General features: G+C 43.7%; 1 pseudogene; it reads left to right on the top strand.

Annotated features, from left to right (window-relative positions):
- The first annotated feature begins 4794 nt into the window (after positions 1-4794).
- On the top strand, positions 4795-6355 carry LOC146267623 (uncharacterized; annotated as a pseudogene).
- Positions 6356-23988: the final 17633 nt, after the last annotated feature.

Raw genomic sequence — 23988 nt, forward strand, 5'->3', positions numbered from 1 at the left:
CTGGAACTCTCATCTCTGACTCTGACAGTGACAGGGAACCAGTGACAGAGATCACCACGAACATGATCAACCTGGCTCCACCCAGTGACACCAGAAAAGTGACGTAAAGCTTAACTCTCCTCGAGACAAACTTTGCCGAATTCAAAGAGTTCACCCAGGCCAGGCTCAATAAACCGTCACGCAGCTCCATCCGGCAGCTCAAAGAAGAGATCCAGCAAATCAAGACAGAGAGCCAGACGACAATCTCAGACCTCAGAAGAACACTGAGAGAGCTGGAGGAAGAGAACAGAGTCCTCCGTGGGCAGATGTCAAAACAGAAGGAAGATGCAGGGAAGAAAGAAGTCAAAATCTTCAGTCGTTTGCAATTCTTTGAAGATCAACTCAAGATCCAAACCACCATCTCAGACACCACGGCCTGCCATCATCATGCTGCCCCACACCCTACCTCTTGCCTACAAACAGGACCCAATGAGGTTATCTCCGAACGGTCCCCTGACCCTAACCCTGACGAGAACCATGCAAAAGAGGCCACACAAAAGACCTTCAACCCTCCTACCCCCGTACGCCCCCCACTCCAGAAGAGCAAGGTCCAGAGGTTGTTCTCCTGATGGACTCCAATGGAAAATACATTGACACTCAACAAAGTCTTTCCTGGACAAAGTGTACTATACAAACACTGTAGAAACACAGGTTAGGCCTTGCGGCTGCTTAACCATCTCATCCTTGGGAACCCACAACACATGCTGATCCATAATGGTACAAATGGCCTTAACTCCCTTCGCCGAAAAGGCCTGCAGAGAATTTCCTGACTCACGGGTTGTCATATCAACACTGCTACTCCGCACCGACACCCCCCCACACGTGATCCATGACATCAACACAGAGATCAGCAGAGGATGTGCAGCCCTTCCTAACATCTACCTCGTCCACCACTAGACCATCGGCACCTGGTTCCTAACATCTACCTCGCCCACCACTAGACCATCGGCACCTGGGACCTCTATGATGGACTGCATCTCCACAGAGAGGGGGTAAAGATATTCGCTAAGACCCTAAAAGACGTTGCCTTGCAGGGCTCCAGACTAACTTTTTCCCTTGGTTACATTTACATTTAGCAGACGCTCTTATCCAGAGCGACTTACACCAAGTACAGGGACATTCCCCCCGAGGCAGGTAGGGTGAGGTGCCTTGCCCAAGGACACAACTTCATTTGGCACAGCCGGGAATCAAACCAGTGACTTTAGGATTACTAGCCCGATTACGAGCCCAATACCCTAACCACTCAACCACCTGACTTGTGGTTGCACTGGTGCGCCTAACTTTTTTATTTAGGTGCACCAGCACAAAATGTAGGTGCACTAAAATCTTTACTTGTCGTCACAATTTCAAGGTCACCTTTTTATCACGCTCCATATACATTCATATATATTATGTAAATGATCTTAAACAAGAATAAGGTGTTGGTAAATAAATGGTTTTATTTGAAGCACAATTAAACTGTAATACAAATACAAATCTGTATATTAAAATAAAAAAAGTTCAAATTAAAATCCTTCAACACAGCGACCTTTGCGAACTAAGAGCACAGCTTTGACTTTGACCTCAGTAAACAGATACTTAGAAGTCCATGTCTTGTTAAAAACTCTACATTTTGTATCAACCATTCGTTTTTCATTTGGAGGGGGCTAACCAACAGCTAACTCTCCTGTCAGTGAGGTTGCGCAAGCGCACATATGTAAATCATAAGGGTTAGGGTTAAGGCCCATAAGGACCAGCCAGAGAGCACCTCCCACTACCAGAACCCCCCAACAGCTAAGCCAGCGGAGCTACTCTGCTGCACGTGCCCAACCTACACCCACAGCAGGGGCGGCGCTATATAATTTTTAATGCAGGTGCTGAGGTGGTGCTAGATCGTTGATAGGGAGAGCTGTGTAATTGGGTGTGCTCACGCCTTCGGCGAGCACAACCATTGTTCTCTCACATATATATTATTATTATTATTATTGTTTATTTTCACCCCCCTAAGGATCAGTCAATATTTGGACTACATAGACAAAGTTGCCGTCAAAATGTTTGTCTTGATCACGATTGCGTTGCTTCTATTGGGATTTACGTTCCGTTGCACGGTTTAGGAGGTTACGTTTTTGTGGCAAAAAGTGGCTTTAGTCGACGAAGGGTACTCATTGCTAGCTACGTCACCACGTCAGAACACGTTAACAATGACGCATGGATACAACGTGCATAGATGTGCTGTTGCATAGCCAGTATCGTGCCGTGGAGTACTAGCAGCACATGTAGTCTACATTTAAGCAAATCAAGTATGTACAGTAAGTAATGTCACATTAAATAATGTATTTAAACTCAAGCTTGTGTGGTTTGTCGCTGTCTTCAATGCCACAGCCTAAACTTTATGTCAGAAGAATCATTTCTGGCACTTTCAAACAATCCCCTCAGTGACGTTTGGCTAGCAACAGCAGCTTGCTCGTAGCTAACTTCTTTTGAATCAGCCATTTCCCCCTAAATTCATGTAAAACTTATTTACGTTTTTGGGGGCAAATTTTCAGTACTGTCAGTACTTTCAGTACGGTACTGTTAGAATCGCGATTCCATCCTGAAATACTGCCGGTGACAACGCAGTTACAGTAGCTTTTTTCAAAGGGGGTTCGCTTGTTTCAAAGGGAGTTCTTAATGAATTATGAGTAGACTAAATGCTTGAAAATATCATTAGAAGGGAAAAACTTAAGGGGACGGACCAACCTGCAAGCAAGCACACCCTACAATTTTCCCAGAAATTGTACCCTCTCTAGTTATATATATATTAAGGTTGTCAAGCGATTAAAATATTTAATCTCGATTTATAACATTTTATCATATGATTAATCGTGATTAAACACAATTATTTGCAAAACTATTAAATCTATTTGATTTCTGTTAAAATTGTACTACAATAAATATTTTTTTAATGGAAATAACATTAAAAGGGTTAGGGTGTACTTAACTTCAAATAGGCCTAACTGGATGATAATGTTCGTATAACAAGTTCAGATGGAACACAACTTAAATTGTGAGGGAGTTTTATTCACTCACAAACTATACGGCTGCATAATAAACATACACAAAATTAGACTTATTCTGGAATATAGAATACATTTAAAACATGTCTCATAGCCTATTACGATATCCTGCTCCATAATATTCAAATCTCACTCAAACATACTTCATAGACTTAAGCAACCACAGATGGACCTAATATTGAACAATACAGTTTATATCTTGTTGAACCCAGTCAGCTGCTCGCTTCTTTTGCAAGTGTTGTCTGCCATATATTACCGAAGCGAACGCTGCTACTGCTAACGCTGCTAACGCTGCTGCTAGCTGTGTGCTTTGCTTGTGTCAGTGGTGTGAATCGGTGAAAGTCACTCCTCAGGTATGTGATGGGCCACCCGTGTCAACGAATAGCTAGCTTTTCTTTGGCGTAGTGGTTGCGCTCGGAAGTCGAGAGGTGGCAGGTTCGACTTCCCGGCGGGGTGAACATTGGCCAGATACCTCTGACGGAGCTTGCAAGACCACGTCCGTTACATATCCGTTCAGGCTGGAAGTACTCCGGTGATAACTCAACTCAGCCTGACAATCAGTAGGCTACACACTGACTTAGTTTTGTCAACCGAGCCGTCTCGGAACTTTTTAAAATGAAACTTCCCATCTAAAATCCCTCTCTTCATCATTAAAGTGGAACTGAACTGCGATTAGACACAGTGATATTATAATAGTATATACATTTAATGACATAAAAAAATATATAACATACAACTGTATGCCATATTCTATTAATAATCGAAATCTCCAGTGTGTAAATTATGTACTTAAAAAGAACTGGGCGCCGCCATGTTTATCTGACGTCACGAGAATGGTTGAGCTCAATTTCAACCCGCCAAACTGCATACAAAATTGAAGAAAATCGACCCATCATACCTATCCCTGTTTATCCTATGGCGTTTGCTTTCGAACCAATACGTAATTATGCACCCGCAGGACCGCAGTTGTTCCATAGGATGCAGAATATGTGGTTTTGTCAGAAGATATAAATATAGTTAACACTGACAGGTTGAACAACACCAAGTGGAGTGCTTGTAGCTAGCTACTTGTTGCAGCTAACTGCACGACAATGCCAACAGACATAATTGATCTGATCAAAGAGGCAGACCTGCATGACCTGGGTGTTGGTGGTCCACCAAAATGATCGTTCATCATTGAGCACAGGCTCTTCCCCATGCTGTGTGAGGAGAAATACATTTTATGTTAGCTTATCATAGGTATAACCTATGAATCATAGTATGATCTTAGTAGGCTACTTATATGTCATGCTATGCCAGGTTGTCTTGCGTTGTCTTGTCTGTCCTAAGAATATCAGTGCTCGGTCTGACCCTGTTGTTCTGTGCATCTGACAATAAAAGACTTGAACTAGAAATTTTGAAAAGTGCCCTATACATAGCTGGTAAGTTTCAGTTACTAGTAGCCCCTTCAAGTTGTGTGAAACATGCTCACTGGTTTAATTGATAACTTGTTCGCTGCTCGGTTAAACAAACTACAGTGTAGGAAACATTACGTAACGGAGCTAGCTTTGGCTACAATCAGATGTGAATTTAGGAGCTAGAGCTAGCTAGCGTAGCCATGTCAAAAACGCCAGTGTGTGTATGTAACGTTAGCTAGATAATCAGCGTCAGCACCCTTGGTCCCCAGAGATCAGGAGAATTGGGGTCTCTACTCCGCTTATTTTTTAAAGAAAAACGGGGAATGAGACCGATTCTAGACCTGAGGGTGCTCAACGAGAGTGTGGCCAAACGGCCCTTTCGCAGGCTGACGATAAAGCATTTGCTGACTTGTGTACAGCGGAACGACTTTGGGATCAGCATAGATCTGAAGGATGCGTATTTCCATGTGCCTATCAAACTGAAGCACAGGAGATTTCTGCGTTTTGCCTTCGAAGGGAAGAAGTGCGAGTACACGCGCCTGCCGTTCGGATACGTGCTGGCCCCTCGAACTTTCTCCAAGTGCGTGGAAGCAGCTCTAGAACCATTGCGGCGGAGGGGTATACGCATTCTGGCTTACCTCAACGACCTGTTAGTTCAAGAGCCATCCAGGACGCGACCTCACTGGTGAGTCAGCTCAGCCAGTTGGGGTTCGCTGTCAACTGGGAGAAGAGCGCTCCATGGCCCGCTCAACAGTTTACCTACCAAGTTATCCATTTGGAATGAGAGCCAGACTGTCGGCACCACGGAGAGAGGCTATTTCGATAGCTCTCCGTGTGTTCCGGGTCTCTCGCACAATCACCGCACTGTCGGTAATGTCCCTGTTGGGGTTGATGGCGGTGGCTCATGTAGTAGTACCATTAGGCCTGTTATACATGCGCTGGCTGCAGAGCTGGTTTGCTCAGCTGGATCCGGTGCGACACCGCCGCAGACTGCTAGTGATAACAAGATCAGTCAAAGCCGATCTGAACCATTGGAGAGACCTGCGTGTCATGACCCGCGGAGTCAACATGGGTTGAGTAACATCTCTCTACCCGGTCTTTACGGACGCGTCCTTGACCGGGTGGGGTGGAGTATATCAGGCAGGCTCGATAGGGGGGAGATGGGAACCGTCAGAGACGTGTCACATCAACCTCCTGGAGCTTGAAGCAGTTCGACTGACTCTGTGCCATTTTGCGCCTGTGTTGAAGGATCAAGACGTTCTCGTCAGATCCGACAACGGCGACGGTGGTTTACATCAACAGACAGGGTGGGGTGCGCTCTCCATCACTTCATCGCTTAGCGGAGGAAGTGTGGACTTCACGCACCTACGCTCCCTGAGAGCTCAGCACATTCCAGGTCTGCTCAACGAGGGAGCGGACCCGATGTCATGGGGCGGCTCGAAAGAGGACGAGTGGAGGTTGAAACCGTCCATCGTGTCTCTGATCTGGGCACGCTTCGGCCGAGCACAGGTGGATCTGTTTGCGTCACAAGCCAACACACAGTGTCATCTATGGTTCTCGCTGTGCGTACAAGACAGACCTCCGCTGGGAGTCGATGCGTTCATGCACCGTTCCTGGCCGAGAGGTCTACTGTACGCATTTCCACCTCTGGCCTCCATCCTTCCCTTGCTGGCTCGGACGAGGTCGGAGGGGCTGTCGGTCATTCTGATAGCCCCTGATCGCCCCGGAGCCCCGTGGTTCCTGGAACTGATGGGGATGCTGATAGGCAGGCCTTGGCCCATACCTCACCAGACGGATGCGCTCTCTCAGGCCGGGGGCCTGGTGAAGAGCCCTCCAGTGATCGGAGGCCCTCTTGTGGCTTGGCTCCTGAGAGGGAGCTCTTAGAGCGCAGAGGTCTGTATGATGCTGTCATTTAGACCATTCAGAGTGCGCCCGCACAATCTACTGCTAGAGGGTACGCGTCGCACTGGCGAGCCTTTGCACAATGGTGTGGAAAACAGAACCTTGATCGTTGTTTGATGAGGGCTTAGCCGCGAGCACTGTGCGTGTTTACGTAGCTGCCATTTCGGCATGTCACGAAGGGTTCGCCAAGACAACATTGTTCAGCCACCCGCTGGTCAAGCGTTTTCTGGCTGGGGTGTGTAGGCTCAGGCCACCTCCGAGAGCGTCAGCACCTACATGGGATTTATCTCTGGTGTTAGACGCTCTGTGTGGACTACCTTTTGAGCCCATAGACAATGTGTCATTATGTCTGCTTTCTCTCAAAACGAGTCTGCTCCTCGCTTTGACTACGACTAAGCGAGTGAGCAACTTGTGCGCTTTGTCAACACGCGCAGATTTTTTTATCATCTCGGGTGATCAAACAAGAGCAGTGTTGCGCCCTAATCCGGCCTTTATCCCCAAGGGGATTAACCGAGCGGTCAGGGCACAGAGCTGCAAACTGAGAGCCTTTTTTCCCACCTCTGCACAGCGGAGAGGAGGAAAGACGCTTACATAGTCTGTGCCCAGTGAGTGCTCTGTCGCGCTATCTGGAGTGCACAGCAATCATCAGATCTTCTCCCCAGTTACTGATCTGCTACGGCGGGTCCAGGGCTGGCTTACCACTCTCAAAACAGAGACTTTCTCACTGGCTCTGCGAGGCTATTGGTCTCGCGTACGAGTCTATGAGACGTCCCGTGCCACCCAAGGAGTGGCAGCCTCAGCCGCCATCCTCAGGGGTGTAGGAGTGGAGGAGATTTGTGAAGCAGCGTCTTGGTCGTCGCCTTCACCATTTGTGCGATATTATCTGTTGGATATTGATTATATCACCAAGTGGGGGGCAGTCAGACATTCTCAGTTGAGATGTTTATACTGTATGTGTTCTTTTGCCCCTTCAGCTTAGCTGTTGTGCAGGCGAGAGGAACAACATGAGTTTTTAAGTAAACTCTCTCCTGTTTTCTTACCCTGGACGGCTCTCTGTGTCACAGTAGCGGCCTGACCGGGAGGACAGACCCTCAGTGTCTTTTGAGATTATGTGTCTTTTAGATCTGGTCTCACTGGGGGTATATTTGGCCTCGCTCGCTCCGCCTAAACCATTAGGAGCAGAGCTCCCCTATGGGGCGGAGCTCCACGAAATAGAACGATAGTTAATGGAGGTAACTCCAGTTCTATGAGTGGAGCGGAGCCCCATAGGGCTGCAGGCCCAGCTCGACTTATTCAACCCGGCTGTATTTGATACTTTAGGGAGGATGAGTGATGGCTGTCACCCCTTTATATAGGGCACCTGTGTGAGGGACAGGTGTGTATACATTTTAATCTTCAGTCATTGGCTGCACTAGGCAGCGGGTAAACCATTAGGAGCAGAACTCCCCTATGGGGTGGAGCTCCACGAAATAGAACTGGAGTTACCTCCATTAACTATCGATACATCTATAGCAATCTCTCAATTCCTGGGAATAATGAAAGCCATCGTGTCTTGCTGTGAGAGAGGAGAGTTCTGTACTCAACGTTAGCAAACTCACAGTACTCCTATAGACTCTCTGTGCACACAGTGTAGATGTGGAAGTGTTGATACATTTTAAAGATGATGTTGTCAATGTCAACATCCAGTGTGTCTGCTCCATAGTGAACACAATTGTTCAGTATGTGTGCTGGACAGCCCACGCCAATTAGAGACTTTTGTAAGAAGTTTGCAAAAACATTCCCTCCTTCCTCGGGACGCCGGATTCCCCCAAAGTTTGTATTGCAGTTGTTACCTGTAAATGCAATACATTTCGAAAATATCCCTTTATTTTCCAGTGTTTCTTTGATGTATTGTAATAGTGTCAGCTGATTCATTTGGGGTACTTTTAATTTCAATTATTACAAGGCTGTTCTTAATGCTGTAGAATGCTCCATTCACTGAATGGGGCTTCCCAACGTTCTGCGGTCTGTTTTTTTTATAACGGACCGTTGCTATGAATAACAGACCGCTGTCAAGGAAAGTGGCCTTTTTGCTTCTGATTCACGTCTTTCGTAGCACTCTGCAATTAGTCCAGTAACTTTTCAACCCCAGCGTACTCCGTTGCTTAGCGACGTCAGCTGATTTGAAGCCTAAAGAATGTTCAACGTCTATGAAGTTCAACGTCTTTGGCAAACTATTTCTCTGCTGATCAACATTACAAATGATAACAAATAATAATAATAATAAGCGGGATTCAGAGCGAAACTACACCCCTCCGCTTCGCGTCGGGGTGCTGTTTGCCCTGTCGGGGCTTATTTTCCAGATAATGACCGGCGTTCTATACATTATCCCTTACTTAATTTAGTTTGCAGACCACCATTCTTCCAATCAAAATAGCTACTGAATGAGCAGAGGGAATAGTTTCTCAGCTCCATGATTGCTGCCATCAGTAGACACGCCACAGTATGGAATTTCTTCAAGTGCTTCCAGAGCAACTTCGACAGAATGTGGGGCTATCACTGCATTAACAATGGCTTCTGTCTTGGTGAGAGCACTTGACATTTTTGAGCTGTCGCCGAATCTGTGAAAACCTTTCTTAGCAAACCAGATGTGCAGTCCATTGATCTGTAGCTGTTGTGATGGTTTATTATATGAAATGCAAGGGTACCCTCTGCAGCCGTAACAGCAGTGTCTGTTTTGCTCACCAAATAGCGAAGGATCGTACCAAAGGCTCAAAATGATCGTATTTGGAGGATAATTATTGTGCATCTGGCAACACTGAGAAGGTGGTCGACCAATGACAGTTGTCTCTATACAGTCAGAGCTCGCTCAACTAGGCCGTAAGGTGAACCCTGTTATCGTTTCATCCCGCTCCACAGTCTGGCATGATTGTGTAGATGCCAGACTGCGCAGTGGGAATCATTTTCTAAAATACTTTTCGTGGTTCACCTTGTGGCCTAAAGGTGGAAAGGGAGATTCCCTTTTCAAAACTTGTAAGGGCGTAATAACTAGTTTGTGAAAGTCCCAGTGAAAACACAAATATCCAACAAGCCAAATCCCGGAAGTTTTTGGAATCCCTGCCGGACGCATTTTTTAGGTTTCGAAAAGAGGACATGTCCGGGTAAAAAAAGTCACCCTAATAATCTACCAAATCTAGGTGTCCCTATCTGCCTTCCATCTTGTGTGGAGCTGCGTTGGTCTGAAGATTACCACGCCCCTCTCGTTTACATGTGAGATCGGAAATAAATACAGCACAGAAATAAATGTGGTGTGGAAATATATGTGTAAATAAATGTGGTGTGTAAAAGTGTGTAAAAAAAATGTGGCATTAGGAAATAAAAGTCCCATGAAATAAATAAATGTTGTCTTTACAAAAACGTCCTTTTGAAAAAAAAAAAAAGTATTTATTTATTGATGTCGATAAATGGATTAAGCTATATAATTATATAATGTTATATTTATATATTTATTGCGATCTTTTTTTAATTTCAGAATTGTTTTCATAGCCTTATTTATGTATGTATTTATCTATTTATTAACCTATTTATTTATTTAATTAATTTTGACTAACCCGGCGTTCCATATCAAACTACTATGTTTGAGTGCAACCGAGGCAAGCCCGTCAGCACAGCTCTATCAGCCAAGCTAACTAATCTCCTCGCTCACCTGGCTTGAGAAACCCGTTCTCAAAGACTTACTTTTAGTCATTATTTGGGTAGCACACATTCTGAATGCCTTCGGTGGAATTCAAATGAGCCATTTTAATCTAGATTGATCTAGATTAGTTCCAAGATTACAGTGAGATTAATCTAGATTAAAACAATTAATATATGCCCTCCACTGATTTAAACTCAAGATGGTGTTGTGCGTCACTGACTTCAATGCCACAGCCTAAACTTTATGTCAAAACTCATTTCCAGGCGCTTTGAAACAATCCCCTCAGAGAAGTTTGGCTAGCTACCTCAGCTAGCTTGCTCGTAGCAAACGTCTTTTGAATTAGCCATTTCCCCCTAAATAAATGTCAAACTTATTTACATTTTTGGGAGCATATTTTTAGTTAGCAGATGGTAGGCTACTGTTAGAATCGTGATTCCATCTGACAATGTTGTTACAATAGCTTGTTTCAAAGAGGGTTCACCTTGTTTCAAATGGGGGTTCTTAATGAATTATGGAACATGCAATATGAGTACAGCTAGGCTAAATGCTTGAAAATATCCCTTGAAGGGAAAAACTTAAAGGGGTGATTGACTGTTTTTTTGGGGGGGATTTCACACTGTTCCTTAAGGTCTCTGAATAGGGTATGTGACATTGGTTGGCAGTGCCGCCGCTCCCATAACGCGCACCACGAGCTGTGCATAGGGCACCAAGTCCTGAGGTATGGAGTCAAATTAAGGTCAATAATAATTTGCAGGAGCAGAAAACGTTTAGCAGGAGCAGAAAACGATTAGCAGGAGTAGAAAACGATTAGCAGGAGCAGAAATAGTTTTGCATCCGTAAAAAATTGTTATGCCAATTATTTTTTACAAACACTTGTTTTTACGGATGCAAATATTTTTCTGCTCCTACAAATCGTTTTCTGCTCCTGAAAATCTTGTTCTGCTCCTGCTAATTGTTTTCTGCTCCTGAAAATCTTTTGCTGTGTCAAAATCGGGTAAAAAATGTGTCCTATCAACACGTTGCTTGTTGAGTAGCCAATCAGAATGCTGATCACCACCATCCAATAATGCAGCGCCAAGTTCTCTGGAGTCATTCAACATGGAGGAGCCTGAGGCGAATGCATCAGTGACACAGGTGGGTTAATTACAACTTAATTAGATCACGGAACATGCCAATAAAGTTTTATAGTTAGCTACATACATGTAAAACACCTTTGCGTGCATTCCAGAGTTTCTTAAGTTCCATATTTGGGTTATGTGGTCGCTGTTTAGGTCAACACTTATCCTACTAATATGGGAAGAAAAAAGTAGGCTTGCTGAAGGTTGGCTAGGTTCAGTTTCCAATCGGAATAGCTATAAGTGGTCACTTATACAGGAGCTTATACACACTTATGACACACAAGTTGGAAAATAAGGTAACGTGGGCTACTTCAAGCGATCATTAAACAAACTATCCTAGTGGAGTTTGTGGGCTCAAAAGCACAGCCTTTTTGAGCTTGGATTGGATTTGGATTTATGTGTTTGTCTGATATAGTGCGGCCTTTCAAAATATTCTTGTTGCAATTGACTTTACTGTAAATGTAGCGAAACATTGGTGGTGGCAATGCATACAGAGAGCTTTTAAGAGTTTATAATTTGCGGAGGATGTAGACTAGGCTATTATACAGAAATTGTTCATGGTATAATTAAATTAATGTATTGTCTTTACAACTTTGTCAGGTGGGAAGTAATCTTCTCAACTGACTGCAGTCGAGATTAGAGCAGGCCTCTCAACGACAGCCCATGGATCTGGACTATTTGGAGTTCATTTGTTCAAGTGAAATAATACCTACCTCACTTGAGGTAGATTTCATGGTCTTTGTTCCATGTGGCTTGATAATACCATAGCATTGCAGATATATGTTAACTCTTGAACTCTTGTACTCGCTGTGAAATATTTTACTGTTGATTGTTCTTCTACAGGTACAGTCTTGCACTTTTGGGGATTCATGTTGTTTTAATTGGTAACTTGTATGACTGCATGCTCTTATGGGTCTTCCCTTTGGCACTTGTTTAGTTTTTTCACAATGTATGCTTCATGTTTTGGTTGCTTGCAGTGTTTGGGAGTACCTCGTTGTTATGACCAGTGACCTATGCTCTTTTGTAAAGCTCTCTCTTGGAAGTCGCTTTGGATAAAAGCGTCTGCTAACTGCATAAATGTGTAAATGTACAACTGTACCACCAGTGGCGGTCCTAGGTCCTGTGCGCCCAGGGCGAGTTTATCACTTGGCCCCCCCCCCCCGGACGAAGAAATCTAGTGCCGCCCCCTACCCCGTCGGCCGCCCCCTGACAGCCCACGGAACGAGCACCGCTACTACCTGGCGGCGGCAAACGAAGGAAAATGCTGCACGGCACCGTCTCAGCAAGTTGGGATGCGTGCAGTAGTGACTTGAAAAAATGCCGCCCCGGGCGGCTGCCCGGTCTGCCCGTGCGCCCCTGCGTACCACAGCTTTGTCTCCTGTCCATTCTGAACAGGTACAGTAATCTGCAAAAAGTGTGTACTTCATGGACAAGTAACACTGCGCCCTGACAGTGACAGTGTCTACCAACTCAGATACTATTGTACAAAACATTAGGCTATATCACAACACAGTATCACATCGAAATAAAAAGGCATCTTTACCTGTTGGAATAAGTGTTTAATTCACATAATACATCACTTTTTTTTTACGGATGCAAAACTATTTCTGCTCCTGCAAATCGTTTTCTGCTCCTGCTAATTGTTTTCCGCTCCTGCTAATCGTTTTCTGCTCCTGTAAATTATTATTGACCCTAATTTGACTCCATACTGAGGGGCACCAAAACATTTATCAGAATCAGAAAAGGATTTATTCGCCATGAAAGTTTGCACAGACCAGGAATTTGCTTTGGCAGGAAGGTGCATACCATAAACATATAGGAATCTTAAATAAAAATATGTGGTCTAACTATTCTAAGGATACATAAACTAGCAATACTAAGTGGAATACAATTAAAATAAAATAAAATATAAGTTGCCATGAAATAAAATATAATTTGCCAATTTTCAATGTAAAATACAAATAATACAGGAATTGTAATGTAGTGCAAACTGCAAATTGTTTTAAGACATGAAGTCATTAAAGTCAGTGTGAACTCTCGGCCTTAATGAGGAGGCCAACAGTGGAAGGGATTAAACTGTCCTGATGGACCACAGCCTTCTACTGGAGGGGAGTGACTGAAACAGGGAGTGTCCAGGGTGGGAGGAGTCGGACACAATCTTCTTCGCTCACCTCAGGGTCCTCGAGGTGTGCAGGTCCTCGAGGGAAGGCAGATTGCAGCCAATCACCTTCTTGGCAGTGCGGATGATAGCTGTAGCCTGCTCTTGTCCTTGGCAGTGGCAGCAGCATACCAGATGGTGATGGAGGAGGTGAGGATGGACTCAGTGATGGCTGTGTAGAAGTGTTCCATCATTGTCTTTGGCAGGTTGAATTTCTTCAGCTGCCGCAGGAAGTACATCCTCTGTTGTGCTTTCTTGATGAGGGAGCTGATGTTCAGTTCCCACTTGAGGTCCTGGGAGAGCATAGTACCCAGGAAGCGGAAGGACTCCACAGTGTTGACTGGGGAGTCACACAGGGTGATGGAGGTGAGTGGGACTGTGTTCTTCCTGAAGTCCACAACCATCTCCACTGTCTTAAGAGCATTGAGCTCTAGGTTGTTCTGGCTGCACCAGGTCACCAGGTTGTCCACTTCCCACCTATAATCAGACTCGTCTCCACCAGAGATGAGCCCAATGAGGGTGGTGTCGCAAACTTCAGGAGTTTGACGGACGGATGACTGGAGGTGCAGCTGTTGGTGTACAGGCAGAAGAGCAGAGGAGCCCTGAGGAGATCTGGTGCTGATGGACCGGGAGCCAGAGACTTGTGTTCCCAGCTTAACGCACTGCTTACTGTCAGACAGGAAGTCTGTGATCCACCTGCAGGTGGAATCAGGCACGTTCAGCGCGGAGTGCTTGTCCTGTAGCAGGGCGTAGATGATGGTATTAAAGGCAGAGCTAAAGTCCACAAACACGATCCTGGCGTAGGATGCTGGGGAGTCCAGGTGCTGTAAACTGCAGGGGGTCCAGTACAAGGTCTGTGATGGATTTAAGGTGTGCCAGCACCAGGTGCTCAAAAAAGCTCTTCATTACCACAGAGGTCAGGGCGACGGGTCTGTAGTCATTATATCCAGTTGGCCTGGGCTTTTTGGGCACAGGGATGATGGTGGAGGACTTGAAACAAGCTGGCACATGGCATGTGTCCAGGTAGTTGTTAAAGATGTAGGTAAATACCGGAGACAGCTGGTCAGCGCAGTTCTTGAGGGTGGCTGGAGAGGCAGAGTCCGGGCCAGCTGCTCTGCGGGGGTTCTGTCTCTTGAACAGTTTGTTTACTTCTCTCTCCTGAATGGAGAGAGTCGTCACTGTAGAGGGTGGGAGGGGGGAGGCCTCTCAGGTGGAAAAGAGTTGTTCAGGACTGTCCAATTGTCTTTCAAATCTGCAGTAGAACTTGTTCAGGTCGTTGGCTAGGCAGGAGTCGTTAGTGGAGTGGGGGGCTCTGGGCTTGAAGTTGGTGATCTGCCTGAGCCCTCTCCAGACAGAAGCAGGTTGTTAGCAGAGAATTGATGTTCTAGTCTCTCCAAGTACAGTCGTTTAGCCTCTCTCACCCCCTGCTAAACCTGTTCTTCAACTTCTTGAATCTGTCCCTGTCCCCACTCCTAAACGCAGCCTCTTTGTCCAACCTCAGCCTTCTGAGTTTAACTATAAACCAGGGTTTGTCGTTGTTGTAGCTCACCCTGGTGCGTGTTGGTATACAGCAGTCCTCACAGAAGCTGATGTATGATGTCACAGCCTCCATGAGCTCATCCAGACTATTGGAGGCAGTCATGAACATATCCCAGTCAGTAGAGTCCAAGCACGCCCGCAGATCCTCCATAGCCTCACTGGTCCACTCTTTCGATGTCCTCACAGCAGGCTTACAGAGCTTAAGCTTCTGCCTGTATGCAGGAATCAGGTGGACCATGGCGTGGTCTGAGTGACCCAGTGCTGCTCGGGGAACCGCATGGTATGCTTTACTGATAGTAGAGTAGCAGTGATCCAAAGTGTTCCCTTCTCTGGTAGGGCATTTGATGAATTGTCTGTATTTGGGGAGTTCTTGAGTGAGATTGCCTTTGTTTAAGTCGCCTAGCCCAATAACCAAGGAATCTGGATTTTCATGCTCCACACTCAATATCTGGTTGGCGAGCACACGTTGAGCCTCGTTGGCGCTAGCCTGAGGGGGCATGTAGTCGACGACCAATATGAATGAATACACTCACGTGGCGAGTAAAAAGGTTTACAGTTAATTTTAAAAAATCCAGATCAGGAAAACCACTGCACGCAGAACCACTGCACGCAGAACCACTGCACGCAGAACCACTGCACGCAGAACCACTGCACGCAGAACCACTGCACGCAGAACCACTGCACGCAGAATCACTGCACGGCATTATAATTATAATGCCAATAGGCTATTATTTCAGTAGGCCTATATAAATATTAAGCACCTTTTAGGCATGTATATCACAAAACAGGCAGAACAAGAGATATATTATATTGCACAAAAAACGTTACGATGGTGCCCCCCCCCAAAAAAACAAAAACAAAAAACAAATACACACTCAACTTCCAAAGCTCAACGTGGGTGCCCTGTTATATTGCAAAATGGCCTCAAAAAGACAGGAGGAGTAAAGGGCAGAAAAAAGAAAGAGAAATAACCTGCAAGATGATGCCCGTGCATCACTTTCAGATAAGTCCATGTTTAATCATTGTTAAATATGGGAAATGTGCTGCTAATTTAATGGTTAGTCTATGCAGACACCTCAAACTAGCTGACGTTATTGCTAATGTTAGCACACACAGCTAAATTGAGATTTTACTGTTAAACATTATCTATGCATTTGACAAGTAACTGACACCAGCTAGCTGTTACTTTACTTTACATTCTATGATGCTTTTATATTTGATTTATCTAATAGTTTTTAAATGAGTAATAAAGGTGGAGAGTTCCTTGGCTGACATTTAGCAGACGCAGCGACTTACAGTAAGTACAGGGACATTCCCCCCGAGGCAAGTAGGGTGAAGTGCCTTGCCCAAGAACACAACGTCAGTTGGCACGGCCAGGAATCGATCTGGCAACCTTCTGATTACTAGCCCGATTCCCTAACCACTCAGCCACCTGACTCCCTTGGCTGCATGCTTTCAGTTTTAAATGTTTATAATCATATCAAACAGAATGTGGATGCATTGACAGGGCAGCTGTGGTGGCATATACGGGGACCGGTTCTGGTAGGCTGGTCTAGATCAAAGTCCAGGGCCTATTTTTACTCCCAGTCCGTCCCTGACAAACCCCGATCAACCACCCTCAACTAGCTGTTTAGGGACAGATACACAGCAGAGAACCACCACCTCTGAATAGGTGTTACATGAAGTTGTTGAAGTCCCTGCCCGAACACAGTTCAGCGGGTACTGACATGCTGGACAGTAAAGTACTTGGCCTGGCAGCTTACTATGTTTGCGGTCCATTGTGTCAAATATTTAATGAATGCTTAATGAAAGGTGTTTTTCCCACAATTTGGAAAGAAGGTAAAATTATTTCCTTACTTAAAGATGGCAGACTAGCTAGCACTCACTGGGAAGAACCCATCACTATTCTCCCAGTTCTTAGTAAACTGATGGAGAGGATAGTCCACTCACAAATACAGGAATATTTTGACTGTAACGGCTTGAGCACAGATTTTCAACATGCTTATAGACATAATCATCAACTTGTTCAGCCCTCACAGCAATGACAGATGACTGGCTCAAGGAAATTGACAATTTAAAGATGACAGGTGCAGTATTATTTTAGTGTGGCATTTGATGTCATAGATCATAATCTACTTATCGGTAAACTAGAATGCTATGGATTTAGTCCACCATCCAATTTATGAAGAGTTATCTCAAAAATAGGACGCAACGGGTTTATTATACTGGCAGCTGGTTTCACTCTAAGGTCTTGGACTGCGGGGTCCCACAAGGGAGCTGCCTTGGACCACTTTAATACGCCATCTTCACAAATGATTTACCATCAATATTGTGTAATGCAACTGTACAAATGTATGCTGATGATTCCACATTGTATTATGCTGCAAAAACTGTCAGTGAACTGGACAATGTTTTATTAGCTGAGTTAAGTATGGTTTTTGATTGGATTAAACAAAATAAGTTGGTACTGAACATCTCGAAAACCAAATCAATTATCTTGGGATCGAGTCATAAAATGTCGTCTTCACCAAAGATGAGTTTGAACTTGTCTGGGGAACCTGTAGAACAGGTAGATAAAGTAAAATTACTAGGCACAATAATAGATAGTCAGCTGTCATGGGCAGAACATATTAATACCATAGTAAAGAAGATGGGCTGTGGTATCTCTATGGTGAGGAAATGTCTTTCTTATGTCCCTACACACATTGTGGAACAGGTGGCTAAATCTTTAATTTGATGTCACCTGGATTATTGTGCACCTGTATGGTCATCTACATCTAAAGGTAAACTAAATAAATTACAAACTGTCCAAAACAGAGCTGCTAGGTTAGTATTACATTGTCCCATATCAACAAACACTCTTAGTATGCACCGTCGACTCTCATGGTTAACGGTAGAGAACAGGCTGGTTTTCAATACAACTACATTTTTCAGAAACACTGTCTTTTTTTCTCAACCAGTTTTCTTATATAATCAAATTGTTAGGTGTGATCAGGTTCATTCTCATTTGACTAGATCAGCTGATGATGTTACCATGCCCAAAATCAAATGCTTTGAAGAAAACTGTTATTTATCGTGCCATCAATCATTGGAATAATTGCCCACTGGATATGAATTTACGTAAAATTAATAGCAAAGTCTCTTTCAGGTACCATCTGAGAATGCACCATTTACAGTAGTGAGCAGGGAATGTACATATTTACTGTATTAATTTATTAAATAAATGTAGTGCTGTAATGATTTGTTCTGAGCAGGGGCGGATCTAGAGATTTCATTCGGGGTGGCAATGGGGTGGCAGAAGGAAGTTGTTGGGTGGCCTCCTGGAGGCAAATCAAACTCAAAGTAGGGGGGTACAGTACTCCCTATGGTAAATGATAAGGCTAGAACATTGTAGTTTAAATTAAACAGTAACATTAATATCATTCATTGAAATGTTCTGTTATGTACAAATAATATTTTTCCATGGGAAGATTGAGGTTCATGTTGTTTAATTGTAACTTGTTTCACTACATGCTCTTATGGTTCTTCCTTTTGGGACAGTTTTTTCACAATGTATGCTTTATCTTTTGGCTACCCTCAATGTTGGGGCTATGTCGTTGTTTTGATCAGAGACCTATGCACTTTTGTAAAGCTCTCTCTTGGAAGTCGCTTTGGATAAAAGTGTATGCTAAATGCATACCAAAAAAAAGAAAGAAAAAATTGGGGTGGCAGTATTTTTTATTGGGGTGGCAGCTGCCACCCCTTGCCACCCCTTAGATCCGCCACTGGTTCTGAGTGATGTCTGGTGATGTTTATAAGGATGTCTACAAAGTTTCTGCTTTTACATGATCATTGTTAAGTAATTTATATTTGTTTTCTTTTTGCTGGACCCCAGGAAGATTAGCTCGTCCCACTTTGGTGACAGCTAATGGGGATCCTTTTAACAATAAACAATAATAAATAAACATTGTGATGCTGCTGTTGTGTTATTGATATTGAGTTGAATGTTTGGTAATAAAAGGCAAATACAATCGGGGGGGGGGGGGTATCATAAAGGAATTATGCTTAGGGCACCAAAATGGCTAGCAGCCGCACTGTTGGTTGGGCTGAAAATGGCCCGGGTGCTGTTCTATGAGCCCTGATGCATCCTGTGAAATAGCCCCAGAATGAAACTAGAGGATTTCTCCCTTTTATGGTATGCTCATGAATATATAGATGAGCTGTGCGCTGATTGGTTGGTTTACAACGAATGAAGCTGCAGAGCAAAGACTAAAAACGGCCAACAGCACTCCCTGAAACATTGAAGGTGGAGACTTGAAATAAAAACTTACAAATAAATCTATTTTGTCTACACAACACTGTTTTCAACAGATATCAACTATATATAATTTGAAATTACTGCGTTTCGTGTCCACTACAGCGTTTTTTAATGCTCTGCACTGCTTGCCTTCCTACAGTACACCACGCTCAGGGGCGTGTTAGACAAGTTAATACAGAGTTGTAGTTCTCTAAGGTCACTGTTGTAGTCATGGCCAAGCGTGCTGATAATCTGGTAATACTCGCTGCCATCGTTGGTTTGATCGGTTTGTTTCAGGTTCACGGCCAAACAGTCAGAGGAGGGCAGGTCTCTTGGCGGAGAGTCAATTTGAAAGAATTCTCCAGATACCCCCCGCGTATTAAGAAGTACACCTATAAAAGTAAGTAGGCTTGACATACTTCTGATCCACTTATCATGTTCATCATGTTCATGGAGTATACCTTTTTGAGTATCAAAGCATTTGTTTAATTTAAAGTTAATAAGTTATGGATTTTTTTATTAAATAAGTTAATAAAAATATGGTTCACATCTCACAAGTTCCTCCATAAGCCTATTTTTTGTGGCCTCACTGTTAAACTTAGTTGGACTATGTTTATTATCGTCATAGCTGTGTTCAGCCATGACGATATGACCACTTGAGTTGTGATATAGAGATAGACTGAGTGCATCTGTTCACACTGGTTTCAATAGCAGATATCTTTTTATAATGTCCATGTATCAATCTTAATATTTTTATGAAAACATGTTTTAAGTTGTGATTTACCCCCACTGGCACGTCATTGGGCCTGTGGTCATCGTGGCCCCGAGGGGTGTGGCCCCCGCTGTGGCAGGCGTCCTTTATTTTTCAGTTTGGAAGGTGGCAACCCTATGTAGGCTACTCACAATATTGATCTAAATAGCACTTTAACACAACATTTGTGTAAAAAGACAATATTTTACTAGAGCAAGATCACAATAGAATACGTGTTACGCCACTGGTCACTCAACCAGTTGTTTGTCAACTGGGCTAGCGAGCTAGCTCTAGCAGTGGCACAGAACAGTCACATAATGTGACAAGACTGAATTTAGCAACATTGGCAACCCTGCACCATGCTTTGTTATTTTTATGTAATCTTTAAAATAGATTATAGGTTGAATAGATTCTATGTGCATTTAGGGTTAATATAGTGTATTATTATATGGCAACGACGGTACGAGCTATCGCTCGGTTGATACGTTCCAGCCTCAGTTTGATATTTCCCGGCATGACCTCACTCTCGGTTAGTAAGTCGTTATTATTTATTGTTATCTGTATATTTAGGAAGTTTTAGTATTAGCGTTAGTATAGTGGATTATTTATTGCTATCTGTATGTCTAGGAAGTTTCACTTTTTAAGATCAGCATAGATGTTAATTATGTTCTGTGTACGTTATGTTATGTAATGTCAGGTGTTTGCGTTGTCTTGTCTTAAGAATTTCAGTGCCCAGTCTGACCTTGTGTTGCTCTGTGTAGGCCTACCTGACAAATAAGACTTGAGACTTTAAAATCAGGCTTGTCACATTACCTAACTTTGTTCTGAACAGAACTGGTGTGCAGACACATGCGATAAGTTTCTCCTCCTTCTTGAAATTGTAAAACCTAGAAATGTTTACCATGACCAACAGTTGCTACATTACAAGAAACCAATCCGATTGGCCAACGCTAGCGTTTTAATGCATAGATTAATTGACATCAAATGTCTTCCCTCTGATGCCACATTGAAGAAGTCTGTAATAGAGTCCCTCATGCCAGATGGAATCAAAATCAAAAGTTGTCCCCGGCAGTATTTTTCCGATGGAATCACGATTCAAACAGTATCATCTGGTCACTGAAACTATGCCCCCAAACACGTAAATAACACGTAAAGCTTGATATTTATTTAGGGGGAAATGGCTAATTCAAAAGAAGTTTGCTGGAAGCAATCATTGTCAGGAACAAAGCCAAAAGGGGCCTTTTGTGTCTCAGTCGAGAGCCCTGCGTGGAAAAGCTGAATTGTGCTACGAGCAAGCTAGCCTAGCTGCTGTTGCTAATCAAACTTCACTGAGGCGATTGTTTGAATGCGCCGGAAATTAAAAACGTTTCTTATATACTAGTGTAATAATTTGACTAATACGCTGTTCCTATTGGTCCAGAGACGTTCTCAAAAGTCAATAAATCCGTTTACTGACTTTTGAGAATGTATCTGGACCAATAGGAACAGTGTATTCGTTTATTGACCCCCGAATGTTCGCAGAGGTCAATAAACGTTTTTGCGGACGTAGCAACAAGCGGTTGCCTTGGAGATGTCGCAATTGACCTTAACAACGTGGCATCTGCTCGGCAACAAAGTAGCCAACATTTCCTTAAAAAAACCCTAAAACAACCAAATATGGTTTTGGGACAGGTGCGCAAACGCCCCGCAATCGCTTCCCGTTTTAAAGAAGTATCCGAAGCAGACAGAAAACGAATTCTGGTTGAAAGAAATAGCTCAAATACGAACACAGCGACTAAAAACATTCTCCGGAGATCCAACGTGTTTGATTGGGATCTTCCCATGTATTGTTGAAGTATATGAGAAACCAAATGTTTACACTTCGACAGGTCAGCAAACGCTTTGTCGCCTCGATTTGTTAAAACGATTTGTTTGTAAACCTCGACCTACGCTCTCGGTTAACAAACGTTTTAACAAATCAAGTTTGCAGACCTGTCGAGGAGTAAACATTTGCTGTTTATTTTGACATAAAGTGTAGGCTGTGCCATTGAAGACAGCGTTGCACCACACAAGCTTGCGTTTAAATACATTTTCTAATTTGACATTACTTACTGTACATGCAAGTCTTGAATTTCCTAAATATATGATTCTGCTAGTACACTAGCACGTGGTATCTATGCATCGTTGCTCATGTGTGCTGACGTTGTGACGTAGGCTAGCACAAAGTTCCCTTGTGCGACTAAAGGCACTTTTTGCCACAAAAACCTAATTCAAGCCTAAACCGTCCAATGGAACATAAATAAAAATACAAGCAACACAATCGCAAATACTACGAATCTTTTGACACTGGCGTTGTCTATGTAGTGCAAATATTGAGGGATCCTTAAGGGTGGGAAAATAATAAATAATATATGTGAGAGAACAATGGTTGTGCTCAAAAGGCGTGAGCACACCCAATTAGATTGCTATCGGGGCCTAAACAGAAACTATGAAATGGCTGAATATCTATATATCGTCAAGGACATAAAGCAGAGACAGCTGCTCACTAAATACAAAAGAGTACAGAATCTGTGATCACTGTACATCAGGGAAATTGAAACAGAAAAACATTTCCTACTTAAATGTTATATGTTATAATGTTGGTATAAAAGTATAAGAATTCAATATCTTTAAAAATGTTACCAGTTAATTGAAAATTACACAGAGCTTGATATAAATTAAGGATATCTCTGGGCAAAGGGCCAACTGCAAGTCTTGCCGTTAGATATGAATCTCAATGTCACAACCTGAGGTACAGTGAACCAACCCTGTATGACTGTTAAAACCTTTCTGTATCTTAGCACGCATTTATCTGTTACTGTTACACTTACTATGCTACTGTTATTTTTCCATATTATCATTGTTAGACTCCTTGTTAAATGTTATTATATGTGTAAAATGTCCATTTAATATGGACTGCTTTGGCAATACTGCTCAACCCGGACTGTCATGCCAATAAAGCATACTGAAGTGAACTGAGAAGGAGAAGGGGAGGGATATATAGAGAGGGAGAGGAGAGGGAGAGAGAGGGGGAGATTGAGAGTGAGAAAGATCAGACCGAGAGAGAGACAGAGAGAGAGACAGGGAGATGGGGAAGGAGAGAGAGGGACACAGGGATAGAGAAAGACAGAGGAAGCGAGAGAGGGAGAGAGGCAGAGGGAGAGAGAGGAAGAAAGAAAGGGAGAGAGAGTGAGAAAGACATAGAAAGAGACAGACAGGCAGAAACTGAATGGAACAAAGAAGGGATTGTCCCTCACCTCCATCTGTCTCATCCACTCTCCAGCCATCCTCCCTCCATCTCTCTCATCCACTCTCCATCCCTCCTCCCTCCATCTCTCTCATCCACTCTCCAGCCCTCCTCCCTCCATCTCTCTCATCCACTCTCCAGCCCTCCTCCCTCCATCTCTCTCATCCACTTTCCAGCCCTCATCCCTCCATCTCTCTCATCTACTCTACAGCCCTCATCCTGAGAGCCTCCTGGTGAAAGGACCTTCGACCAACAAACGCTTTTCATTTCAAGCATGAAAGCAGGAAAGGGCATGTTGCATAATGATGTGTATTTTTACATTGACTCATTGAGTTTCATGAATCATTGTTAGATGGAGGTGATAATGCTCATCCCTATTGTGGTTTATATCTGTTGTAGTTTCAGATTATACACATGGACCAGCTGAGAGACACTCCAGACTCAACAACTAATGACTCGAGTTCAGGAGCCGTGACGTGTAGAGATGGGAGTATAGATTCATGAAAAGTTTAAAAGACTGTCAGTCAGTCTGTCTGTCTGTGGGGTCTGTCTGTGGGGTCTGTCTGTCTATCTGTCTGTCTGGTCTCCCTAGACAGTCTGTCTGGCTGTGTAGTCTATCTAGTCTGTCTGTCTGTGTAGTCTCTTTAGTCAGTCTGTCTGTGTGGTCTCTCTAGTCTGTCTGTCTGTGGAGTCTGTCTGTCTGTCTGTCTGTGGGGTCTGTCTGTGGGGTTATTGTCTCTCTAGTCAGTCTGTCTGCTCTGTGTAGTCTCTCTAGTCTGTCTGTGTGGTCTCTAGTCTGTCTGTGTGGTCTCTTTAGTCAGTCTGTCTGTGT

The sequence above is a fragment of the Hypomesus nipponensis genome, chromosome 11 (assembly GCF_054491055.1).
Source record: "Hypomesus nipponensis isolate SF chromosome 11, ASM5449105v1, whole genome shotgun sequence".
Lineage (NCBI taxonomy): Eukaryota > Metazoa > Chordata > Actinopteri > Osmeriformes > Osmeridae > Hypomesus > Hypomesus nipponensis.